The sequence below is a fragment of the Macrotis lagotis genome, chromosome 6 (genome assembly GCF_037893015.1).
Source record: "Macrotis lagotis isolate mMagLag1 chromosome 6, bilby.v1.9.chrom.fasta, whole genome shotgun sequence".
NCBI lineage: Eukaryota > Metazoa > Chordata > Mammalia > Peramelemorphia > Peramelidae > Macrotis > Macrotis lagotis.
The window spans coordinates 2296859-2309390 of NC_133663.1; the positions used below are offsets into that span (position 1 = coordinate 2296859).

The 12532-nt window shown below is 51.9% G+C and overlaps 2 long non-coding RNA genes across 2 annotated transcripts; both read left to right on the forward strand.

The window, feature by feature from the left end:
* The first annotated feature begins 4 nt into the window (after positions 1–4).
* Positions 5–4725, forward strand: LOC141490554 (uncharacterized). The gene is made up of 3 exons (XR_012469261.1): positions 5–91; positions 363–437; positions 4338–4725. It is a non-coding gene; the product is annotated as an uncharacterized LOC141490554 (long non-coding RNA).
* Positions 4726–5961: 1236 nt separating this feature from the next.
* LOC141490555 (uncharacterized) lies at positions 5962–12360 on the forward strand. The gene is made up of 5 exons (XR_012469262.1): positions 5962–6218; positions 6687–6822; positions 8498–8920; positions 9914–10431; positions 10586–12360. It is a non-coding gene; the product is annotated as an uncharacterized LOC141490555 (long non-coding RNA).
* Positions 12361–12532: the final 172 nt, after the last annotated feature.

A 12532-nucleotide genomic window follows, 5' to 3' on the forward strand; every position in this document is an offset into this window, starting at 1 on the left:
CAGGGGAGGTCTCTCCAGAGGCGGCCAGGAAAGAACGGTCTGACCCTCCCAGGGCTCAAACCTCGGAGGGCAGTCTTCCCTTTCAGACAAGGTGCTCCCTCCTACCCTGCACTTGCCCCCAGATGGGCTGTGCTGAGAGAGGCTCCCAAGCCCCAGGGCCAGGAGGGACCTTCCCCAGAGAACTTCCCCACCATCTCCCATCAGGGGCCACAGAAAGGGCTCATTGAAGATGATCCCTGGAAGGAAAGTCCCGTCCTGGGAGGATGCCTCTCCTTCCCTCTCGCTCCAGGGGCCAGGAGGGGCCACCCCTGGACCAGAGGCTGAGGCTGGATGAGATCCCATATATTTTTTTTCTGTTCTAGACACTCTTCTGGGAATCAAGCTACTTTGACTCTGTGGCGGTGTCTCCTGGCAGAACCATGGAAACCTCAGCTCAGGTAGAACCGCTGCCTGTGGGCAGTCTTGGGGAGAAGGGGTCAGTCAGGCCAGACAGTGGTGAGGCCCCCAGACAGGGGGCCCTGACCCTGGAGCTGGCAGGTCTGGGGAGATCCTCTGCCTCTCTCCTCTCCCTCCCCGACTCCAGGGTGGCCCTGAGGGTGACCCAAGGATCCCTTGGTTCTAAAGATAGGACTATTATCCTGGAGTCTCAGAGCTGGGGATGCCCAGCTTAATGGCGATCTGTCCCACCTGTCCTTCCCTTCTGTGCCCAGACTTCAGGACAGAAAACAATTTTTCCATCTTGGCAGACAATTCCCTGTTCCTCTAGAAAGCCTTCTTAGGAATGTGTGGCAACATCTGGCCTCCAGTGGCAAGCCTGGGCACCTTGGCTATTGAAAAGTGCCCAGAGAAAGACTGCCAGAATGGGGAAGGGCATGGGGGTTCTGCCTGCCCTGAAAGCACCAAGCCCTTAGGCCCAGTCTGGATAGCCCCTCCCAGGCCGGAGGACATGGCAGGGGGCTTCTAGGCCCTTCCAGCTCAGAGATCCTGAGAATTTCTGGTTCTGATAATGGTGCCTTTTGAAACTTTGGTTTTCAAATTAAACTAGTAATAAGCCATATGTCCATAATATTCCAAGTTCTGTTGAGCACTTCTTCCTCAGGGCTTCCATGACAGAATAAGTACCAGTTGGATCAGCCCTCTTTACACAGGAAGAAACCGAGGCAGAGACAGGTGGCCTGCTTGCCGGTCAGTGGCAGAGTGAGGATTCAGGAGGCTTGAGTTGGAAGGGTCTCTCCCTCTGACATCCTTAAGGAAGGATCATCAGACCTGGTTCCAGGGATGCCCACTCCTTTTGGGAGAACCCCCACATCTGCCCCTCTGGGGTCAAGCAGAAGGAACTCTCGGAACAGCGGATGATCCTTCGATTAGGTGAAGACAATTATCAGGGCCCCCCTCCAGAGGAGCCCTCCATAGCCAGGGATTCCAGTTGCTCCTCCCCAGGCCAGACCTCCAGGGCCTTGGCCTCACTGGCTGCCTCCTCTGGATGCTCCCTAGTTCATCCATGTCCTGGTGCCCAGAAATGACCCTAGTCCTCTGGTGAGGGCTGACCAAGAGAACACAAGACCCAGGATCCTGTCCTCCCAATTCAGTCCGACTGGACATCATGGTATTGCCTGGCCCTTGACAGTAGATGATGGATAGTCCTCATGATAACCCTGTGAGTGGCCAAAGTTAGTGCCCTCTGAGGGGAGGTGGCTTTGGATGGCTCCAGAGGGTCTATGTTCAGCCATCCCTGGAGCAGTCCAGATGCTGAATGGGCAGAGAGGCTGGGTGACCCCTGGCTGCGTGTGCTAGGAAATGTCCCCTTCTAACAGGAGGAAACAGACTTGGGAGGGGGGGTGAAACAGCCTGTCCACAGTCACTAACAGCCTGAACTATGGGCCAAGGCTCTGGCCATGCATGCCATGCTTCCTTCCTCTGGATGTCCACTCCCTCCAGATGCAGCCTGCCCAGGACTGGCCCAGGGGAAGGTCATCTCCGCAGGCCTGGAGAGGAAGCCTCTACTTCTCTCTCCATCTCAGTTTGCTCATCTGCAAAATCAGTTGATGCAACACCTACCTTGCTGTACACTAAATGGGCCTCAAATGAGTGTATAGAGAGAATTGCTGTTCAGTTGTGTCCAACTCTGTGGCCCTGGTGGGGTGTTCTCAGCAGAGATGTGGAAGGGGGTTGCCATTTCCTTCTCAGCCCATTTTATAGGGGAGGAAACAGGTCAACAGGTTTAAATGACTTACCCAGGGTCTCACAGCTAGCAAGGGTCTGAGGCTGGATTTGAACTCAGGGCGATGACTCTGTGACTTTAGCACTACAACTCCTCCAAGGGTCCCCCTTGGAAGAACTAAGGGAGCTTCATCAGTGTCGCCTGTTGTGAATCCCGGACCCTCTGAGCTAGAAGGGACTTTGGAGCTACAGAATCTGGCCCTCCCTTGGCCAAGAACGCCCTCCCTAGCACACCCAGCCGGGGGTCAGCCAGCCTCTCTGCCCCGTTCCAGGGACAGCTGAGGACAGACCCTCTGAGGCCATCCGAGGCCACCTCTCCTATGAGAGGTCAAGGTCCAGGGGCTTGCCCACTTGTCTCAGCATCTGGCACCAGATGTGAACCCAGGTGTTGGGGCCCCAAGCCCAGCCCTGATTCATGAGGCCTTTTGGGTGAAGTGAGGAGTGTGAGGAAAGATTCGCAGAAGAATAAGGTCCCAGAGGAGGAGACAGAAGCAGCAGCCAGTCCTGCAGAAGAGCACCAACTTCTAGGCAGAGGCGGGGGCCGCCGCTGGGGGCCACGGCAGACTTCGGAGAAGAGCTGCTTAGGGGTGCTGAACTTTCCTCCCCCCTCATCTGCTCTTTAGTCTGCTTTTCTGGAAATGAGCAGGGATGTGTTGGGAAATAGAGGTGATGGACAAACAGCAGCTATGAGGAAATCACTTGTTTTTAGGAAGATAGTGTCAGCAGTGCTCTAGCCCTGGGACATGCCTCATGCCAGCCAGGGTTCAAGTGTCCTAGGTGGAGTGTAAGCCCAGAGGCCCTATCTGCTGCCCCATTGGCACCTCTGGCTGAGGGGAAGGGCTGGACTTTGGTGGACATTCCCTCTGATCTGCCCTCAGAGACCTCCGCCATTTGACTGCCCTTCAGATTCTGGGAGTAGAGAATGCTCCTTGGAGCCAGGCAGCCTCTGCTCTGGGATGGGCCTTACAGCCTGGGGTCAATGTGATTTCTTGTCCCTCTGGGGAGGGGCCCCTTGGCTTCCCTGAATTGGAGCTCTGCCCCCCAAATACTCAGATTCCTTTTGGTCCTGCCCCGCTCCTGGCATCTTTTCAGCGGCTGGTGGAGCAGTCATCCCCTGCTGCTGATGCCTCTCTGCTGCCATCTGCTGAGTCTGGCAGACCTCACTGGCTCTTGCCTGCTGGTCCCTGAGGATTATGTGATGTATGGATTGATTGAAATGACTGAGGAAACAAAGGGGGGAACTTTCAAGTTTGGATTTGTTCAGCAACACATGCCAGTCTCTCAGTAAACCAGGACAAGTCTCCTCAGCTTGGCACTGGACCCCGAATATAGGGGCACACCAGATTTTACTCCCAGCTTCTGAGATGAGCTCATCTGATTTCTAATCAGAAGAAACATGAGGGGCTTACCAAGATAGCAAGAGGAGAGCAATAGGGACAATTCCCTGGGTTCAGAAAAAGAGGTGTACCGTCCCCGCAAGTGTCTTATTCAATTAAAGGAATGTGGAAACAATAATTGATGAGCAACCCCAGGACCACTTTTCAGATAAGACGCGTGGGGCAGCTAGGTGGCGTAGTGGATAAAGCACCAGTCCTGGAGTCAGGAGGACCTGGGTTCAAATCAGGCCTCAGACACTTAAATTACCTAGCTGTGTGGCCTTGGGCAAGTCACTTAACCCCGTTTGCCTTGCAAAAACCTAAAAAAAAAAAGTGAATTCTCAGATAAGACGCGTGAGTTGGTTGTGATGTCAGTCTTTGGATCTGACCAGGTTCTGGTTCAGCAGCACTTGGTCCTTGGTTGGGGGTCTCCAAGCAGCAGATGGGGCAGGTCCCGCTTCCCAGTTACACAGGACCAAGTTCAAACAATGCACTGAAGTTTGTTCTCTTTCCTCTAATGGAGTCACATTCTCATAAGACATTGAACTAGACCCAGAATCGAATGGAAAGGGAACTGAGTCAGCTCCAGAGTCGAGTCCCAAGATGAGTCTGGGGCTCACTTAGTTCCCACAGTTTCCAAGGTTAAGCTTGTCAGGGCCAGGCTCTTGCCTGGAGCCAACACCAGGGGCTGATGGAAGAATAAGTGCTTCTTCGGTGGGATTTTGCCTTTGATCCCCACAGGTGCCATTAGTTGATTGGCCCATGGAGATGGCATGATCCAATGGAGATAGCGCTAAGAGTCCTAGCACCCAACGTCAAATCCAGACAGTACGGCCACCTCCTCCTGGGATTTTGAGTTTCTCAAGGAACATTTATGAGCCTCAGAAAAAATCCAAGGGTTGACCAGACCAGGACTTCTTCCCTTTTCTCTGCCTTGGACCCGTCGGGACTTTGACCTTCTCAGAATCATATTAAAATGCCTAAAATAAAGCAGAGGCTTACAAAAGAAAGCAAAGATCCATGAAAACAAAAATATCATTTTTTTCCTTATGCAAATTAATGGACACCCTCCCCACCAAAATTGATCTCTAGACTTATTGGTGGTCCATGAATCCCAGGAGAACTCCCAGATTAGATGACCCAAGGTCTTTTCAAGTCCTAAATCTATGATCCTCTGACTAAAGAAGGTCCTTTCATGATGGGAATGGGATGCCAGGGGAGGGAGGGGGGCTCCTCCTCTATGTGTAGGTATTAAAGCAGTGACAGGATCCCTCTTTGTCGAAGATGGGCTGATTCTTTGCCAAATTGGAGTTGAACGAAATGTTCTTTGCAGCCCCATCCAGCTGTAAACAACTGGGGTTCAGGGCACTTGGAAAGGGAGTGGGGGGATCATGACCAAATTGTCCTTGTGCTTTGGGAGTTTCTGTTCCCTCTGCCTTGTCTTAGCAGAATTTCATACTTTTCTCCCACAGACTAACTTCTTTTCATTCTACAACATACAAGAGGGCCAATTTTGCCAAGGTGAAGGTGAGTTACCTGTCACCTCATCTCTTTGCTATGAAGTTTTCTTTTTAAAATGCCTTTGCTAATGTGGATGTTGAATTGGGTCTCTTCTTCTTCTTAATCTAAAGTCAATGGATGAGGTTTCATTCATTCATCCAGTGTGCAAACTCCACCCACCAATGCAGAGCCACAGTGAGACAAGGGTGTTTGAGGGTGTTTCTCATGAACATTGAAGTGTCCAAGTAAGACTGTAAGGAAGGGATGGAAGGGGATGAACTCCCTGAGAAAGGAAGGAGAATGGCTGAGGGGGACGGTAGATAACAGTCTTAGTGAGTGGTTGTCAGAGAAGATCTACCCATGAGCTCCTTGAGCTGCAGGTAAGGGGAGGAGCCTGCCAGCTAGGTCCCTGTTCTTGCTGGGGGCCCGAGATGGCAGAAGCACCTGGCTTGGAGCACCATGTGGCTTGACTTCGGAATCTCCCAGGTAGGAACCCCATCCACTGCTGTTGGTTGTAAAATCCAGGGATCACCGAAAGCAGAACAGAGAGAACCACCAGGTCCTTGTTGAAGTCTGGGTCCCTAGATTCCAATGTCCATCTCAGAAGGAATTGGTCCGGCCCCCCATTGTCCCACCTGGGGAGGGCCAGTCATGACTAATGGGATGAACAGGGCTCAAGTTCAGGGCTTAACTGTTCTTGCCCCAGATGAAAGTTTTGCTGGTTCGGGCTTTACCTGTAGGCCATTGTGTTGAACGAGGGCTCAGTCCTGGGCTGGAATTCAGAGCTGGCCCAGTGGGGTGGTTTCTTTACTCTTCCCATCTGCCAGGACCTCTCCATGTAAGTTTTAAAACAGCCATCCCTTCCCCCCCCACCTCATCTCCCATTCCTCAGAAATCAAACTCCTTCATCGAGAACATTTTCAAGGGAAAAGTTGTGGTGGACAATGTGTTCCCCTTCCTATCAGGTAGAAGCAGAGGGACCCACGTTGAGTCAAGTGGCCCATGTGGCAGCATCATGGAGGCCGGCGCCAGTCCTCAGCACCTCGCTGTTCTCGAGTTCTCAGTGAGGAGGAGACCTTGTTCTTGAAGACGCTGTATGAGTCCTGCAATAGATTCCTGGAGGTGGGTGCTGGCTGTGCCTGACTGCCACCCAAAGAGGGAGATTTTGAGGGTCCTGTAGGAACAGAGTCTAGTGAGACCCGGGCCCCAGTTTGTCCAGGGGCGGTGGGGACCTCCAGAAAGGACACCTGTAAGATGGTGGGGGAGGAGCAGGCAAAGCTCCAAGGAAGAGTCCCATTGACTCCTAAAGGGTCCCATAGTATTGATGAAGAAACAGACTCAATGTCAACTTAACCAAGCTGATGAGACACAGTAAAGCAAAACCTTTAGCCATGAGAAGTTGGTCCAGCCTTGGGCTAGGCATCAGCCTAGTCTCTTAGCTCTGGGGAAACTGAGCAAGCGGGGTTGGGGCAAGGCAGAGGATGGCATCCCAGCTCTGGGGCATTGATGCTCACCCCATTTCACAGATGCAGTGCTGCAAGAGGTGGGTTCTTCCCGGGCCACCGACTATTTAAAAATTTATCTTTGAAGGATGTTAATGATCTGACTTGGAATGACGACAATGAAAAAAATACAGTCAAAAACCCTGCAAGGGCTCAAGGAGTGGAAAATTTTGGGGTTACAAGTGCCAGAAATATTAGGAGGCATTGGACTGACAAACACCCAGGTGAGGGGGAGGGAGAGAAGGGGGAATGAGTGGGGGGGGCACAGGGCAGATAGACACCTAGATGAGGGGGAGGGAGAAAAGGTGGGGTAAGTGGGGGACATGGGGCTGACAAACACCCAGGTGAAGGGGGGAAGGAGAGAAGGGGGTAAGTAGGAGATATGAAGGGCAGACAGATAAGAAGAGGGAGGTCTCCAAAGCAGGTGACCCATTTCCAATTGCTTGGAGGAGGTGAGGGAGCTCCAGCCCAGACTTTGGGGACTCACTCTTGGGAAGGTGGTTGTCTGACTTTGGGCACTAGGAATGCTGAGGCTCCCAGAATTTGAGCTTGCAGAGGCTTGGGGATTTAGTGCAACGTTCTCATTTCTAGCTAAGGAAACTGAGGCCCAAAGAGAGAAGCCAAGCTGAGACCCTCCCTGGGATCCCCTTCCCTCTCCTTTCCCCTGCTGGTTGGAGCCATTTTTGCCACCTCTGGAAAGGTCAGAGTACAAAGAGGCTCTCAGAGCAAGTAAAGCAGACCCAGAAAGATTTTGGTCCCTCTCCCCTTCCCCCTGGGCCTTTCTGGGGCTCACTCCCCATCTTCCTGGAGGCCCAGGGGGTTTCTTGGTCCCATGAGAGTTTCTATTGCTGTCCTTGTCTGTCAGTATGCTTGTATGGTGGAGGTCCTGGGCTGGCATGACCTGGCCGTGGGCATCACTGCTGGGGCCCATCAGTCCAGTGGCAATATGGGGATCCTGTTGTTTGGAGACGGGACTCAGAAGAGCAAATACCTGCCAGCCCAGGCCTCCAGTGAGCAGCCTGCTAGTCTCTCTCTTCTAGTCCAGTCAGAGCCCCCCATCCCCCTACCCCATAGGGCTCTGAGGCTCCCAGCCTGGCATTTGAGGCTTTTCTCTGTCTATACCAGGGACAGGGAATGACCAGGCTGTGTAAGACCCACAAAAATCATTTGGTCTGGCACTGCCACAGCAACTGTAGACAGGACTTGAAATTCAATAAATTTAGGAACTTTTTAGGGATGAATGAATTAAATGTTTAATCAAATAGAGCAGGAGAATGATAGTATGAATGTTCAAATGGCCCTCGACAGAAAAAGCCTCCCCCCACCTCTGACCCCAACCTACCTTTCCAGCCTTTGCTTCCAGTGCTGCCAACATACTTGACTCCCTCCCAACTGTCCCCCTTCACTTGTGCTAGCCTCTCCACCTGGACCCTCATCCCCTCCTTATTAGCCAGGCCAGTCCTCACTGCACTTCCGCCAGGAGGCCCTTGGATCGTCTCAGCCCTAGAAAGCCTGTCTCCCACACTCAAATAGCCTCATATTTTCTTTAACTTCTCATGTACCTACAACTAGAATATAAGCCCGCCGAGGGCAGGGGGTGGTGAGGTAGCCCCCCCTCCAGCACCTCCCATAGCTCTAGACAGAGGACTCAGTAGAACATCAGGGAAGGAACGCAAAGCATGTTGGGGGGGTAGGTAGATGGAGGAATGAATGAATCTCATGCACCCCTTCAGTCACACGAATCTTACAAGGCTCCCTGACTACCCCAGTCCAAGGAGAATGGAGACCCCCATCTAAGCAGCCCCAGCCACTGGGCCTGGGATGGCCCAGCCCAGGGCTAAATCTTGCCCCCAGCTAGCTCTTCATTCACTTGGAGGCGTCTCCCCATTTTATGTTTAGCCCAGACTCCCAAGATACATCCAGGCTTGTGAACCATCTTCATCCTCAGTCAAAGAGATGGGCAATGGGCCCTTGCGATGGATAGCAACCTTAGGAGTCCACTTGCCCTGTTGTTCCTGGGATTCTTCCCTAACTCCTACCACTCGAGAGCCTCCATAGACTCACACCATATCCTAAAGGACTGAAGACAAGAGAGTTGGGGACAGAGACCACCACTGTGGGCCCATCCCTGGAAGAGGGACTTTGGATCGTCCCTCAGCCAGGACTGAGCTCTCCGACTGATGTGTTGAAAGGAAATTCTCTGGCCGCTTTCTGTCTGACGCAACCCATCGGTGGCTCTGACATAGCCTCCATCCAGGCCACCGCCGAGCTCAGCCCCTGTGGCAAATTGTACACTTTGGATGGCAGCAAGATGTGGGTCAGGTGAGGCTCCTCAGAGTGGGGGTCATGGGCAGCTCAGCTGCTCTCCTTCCAGTGTCCTAGAGCTGGGAGAGACATGGAATCCATACTGGGCTACTGGGAGGGGGAAGGGTCCCAAACTCACTGAGGGAGGGAGAGCTGGACCTTTCTGGCATCCTCATTCCTGTTCTTGTCTGTACTCCTAATGCAGCAGGTAGAGAGCCAGGCCTGGGGTCAGGAAGACCTGAGTTCAAATCCAGCCTCGGACACTTAATAATTCCTAGTTTGTGTGACCTTGGACAAGCCACTTAACCCCACTGCCTTGCAAAAACCAAAACCAAAATTTTTTTAAATAAAAGATTAAAAATGGTGATAATAGCCCCTACTTTTGTGGCATTTTGAGGATCAAATAGGATCATATTTGTAAAGGGCTTAGAGCAGTCAAGTGCCTGACATGCCCTTGCTCCCACTCCCAGGACCCTCAGACTCCCAGGACCCTCAAACTCATCTTGCCACAAGCCCCCCAAAAAGGTACATCTTTCTTCCTCCAGAATTGCTTGTCTCCCATTATTCACCCCTGATCAAAACACTCATCCTTATGATAGAGATTTTAGAAGGAATGGAATGAACAAGGGAGCCTATGTATAGGGATTTTTGAAAAACATTTTATTTAAGGCAATGGGGTTAAGTGACTCACCTGAGGTCACACAGCTAGGTAATTATTCAGTGTCTGAGGCTGGATTTGAACTCAGGGATTCTTGACTCCAGGGCCAGTGCTCTATCCACTGTGTCACCTAGTTGCCCCAATGAAAATGAAGTAATTAACCTCAGAGAATCAAGGAAGCCCCCCCTCAGGGCAGAAGGCATCAAACCTGAAGGCCTGGTCCACCTCCTGAGCACCCCCCTAAGACCCCATACCTGCCTCCACCTCCCCTAAACTGCCCCTGCCTGCCCTACTTCATCTGTGACTACCTCAAGGCCCACAACTTCCATGAAAGAGTGTTTTTGCTTTTTTAGAATTACTAAGTCATCAACAGTTGGGAATTGTCTCGGCCCATTTTTGGTCCCAGTCTGGCCCCTGGCATCTTTACCATGCACACATTGGCAGGTCCAGGTGAGGCAAGGAGCAGCCTCACAGAGCATGGTGGGAAGTATCTATTTGGGATAAAGCCTCTTTGAATGGCTGGGAAAGCATCCAGTTGAGAGGTTTCAAGTGTGGGAAAGTCACTTCTCTGGGTGCTTTAAATAGCAATCTAGGAATGGTGTTTGTGAGAAAGAAGGAAGAAATTGGGGAATGGGAGGAAGAAGAGAAAGAAGAGGAAAAGGAGGAAGAGAGGGAAGAAGAGAAAGAAGAAAAGGGGGAGGAGGAGGATGCCATAAGGCTAACTGTAATGATGTTCTTGCCTCCAAGTAATGGTGGGATAGCAGACGTTTTCAGTCTTTGCCAAGTCACAAGTGAAGGATAGAACCACAGGAGAAGTACATGGAAAAATCACAGCCTTCATCGGAGAAAAAGCATTTAAAGGTGTGAGCAGGTAAGGCTGTTCATAGCCTCTCCCCTTGGGGGCCTTCCCTTGGAGGCTGGGGTCTGCCCGGGTTAGCTTTGACTCCTTGCCGAGATGTGTGCGCCAGCAGAATGGGGCAGAAGGGAAGTGCAGGAGGTAACGTCCTGCTTTTCTTTGTTCCAAGAAGGTGGAGGAGGTGAATGTCTTCAGTCCACTGAACAGAGAGAAATCTGCTTTCTTCTTCCTCACACTGTAGTATGAGGTCAGAATTGTCAGTAACCCCCACCGCTCACAGATGCCCCTCAGAAGCGAGCCCCGTATTTCTGACATCTCTGTCCTTCCATGGGGATGCTGGAGGGGAGGGTGGAGATCACTCCAGGGGGAGAACCTCACATCCGCTGTAGAACGGAAATGCTGAGTATGTTCTGTGGGGAGCAGAACAACTGTTTCCACTATAATCAAAATTAGTCTGAGCACTGATGGTCGAGAGCTCGGAACCTAGCTCAGACTCCAAGGTTCTTAGTGCCTTGGTAAAACATACTGCAGTCTTTCTGGCCTGGCAGTGCTAGGCCCTGGGACAAGTGAAAGGGAAAATCAATGGCATCATTGACTGGGTGGAGACTGAAACTGGATTATTTAGTCATTGCTAAAATTCCATCTTCAGGCTAGGATGAGGGACCTTCGACACTCATTCAGAGAGCTAGACAAAATACTCCCTTTTTGTGCCCCCCCCATCACAATGATTGGAGAGGACCATGAAAATGGATTATGGATGAATGAAGACAGTCTTGTGAGGAAGCAGTTACCAGGCTTGATGGGTTTGAAGTAAATATCCCAAGGATTCCCTTGGAGCTAATGTGTGTGTGTTTTTTCTCAGTGGTCCACCAGGAAAACGATGGGCATCAAGGCCTCCCACACCACAGAGGTTCATTTAAAAAATGTGAAAGTACCTACTGAAAATATCCTGGGGGGCCTTGGCAATGGCTTCAAAGTTGCCATGCAAACTCTCAACAGTGGCTGCTTAGGGATAGTCTCTGCCCTGGCAGACGCCATGCGTAGGGTGATCATTAAAGCAGTGAGTTGGGGGACCCATCGGCCCTTTGGTTCCCAGCTGGTCAGGCACAACGCCCTTGGGACTCTTAGCCTGATTTGTGAGGCATGGGAGTTGAGGCCTCAGCCTTCTGTTGTAGAGAAGAGAAATCGGAGGCTCCAAGATAGAGCTAAAAGGAGGATGGCACCTCTGGCTCCTTCGGTTCGGAGGAACTGGGTGGAAGTTAGACTCCGGGAGCCATCTGGAGTTGGGGGGAATGACCCAGAGCGTCACAACAGCAGATGGGAAGGTTCAAGTTTAGGTGAAGGCCAGTGAGGGACTTAGTCCATGTCATTGAAGGATCCACTGAAGGAAGTGGGGCTGTTTAGTCTGCAGAAGAGGAGACTCGGGTATGCTGGCCATCCCCACGCCTCTAAGGAACTGCTGCACAGAAAAGGGCCCAGTCTTTTCCTGGTTGACCTGTGAGGACTAGGAGGCACATGGGAAAACTGCAAAGAAGAAGATTTAGGATGAAGGTGGGGGAAAACTTCCTTTGCAGAACTGCCCCAGAGTTCAATGGGAGGTCTGAGGAAGGGATGAATTCCCCATCCCTGTGAGGCTTGTGGGGAGGCTAACAACCTCTTGTCAGGTACATTAGAGACGGGGTTCCTTTTCTATCAGTCAGTGCAGCAGGGGTCACCAAGAAGCTCTCAATTTGGACACTGTGATTCTAGGACTTACTGAGGCACTGCAGCTTCACCCCTACCATGGACCTCAGTTTCTCATCTGTGAATGAAGGGATTGGGCTTGATGACCTCTCTGGTCCCTCCCAGCTCTGTCACAGCTTCTCTCCGTTGTCAGAGGAGTCCACGCTGCTCTGCGCTTGCAGGTTGGCAGGTGGCAAAGCCCTCTTTGAGCTCCTCACTCCCCTTCATAGCCTCTGCTTCACCCCTCCTCAAGCCAATGCGGTGTGGAGATGCTGAGGCAGCAGTCTCTGCAGGAGGGGGACCATCCGCAGGAACCTCAAGTGCCTCCAGCTGCCTCTGCTGGGCTAGTCCCAGTTCCCTAAACCCGCCTTCCTCTCCTGCAAAGTGGGCATGG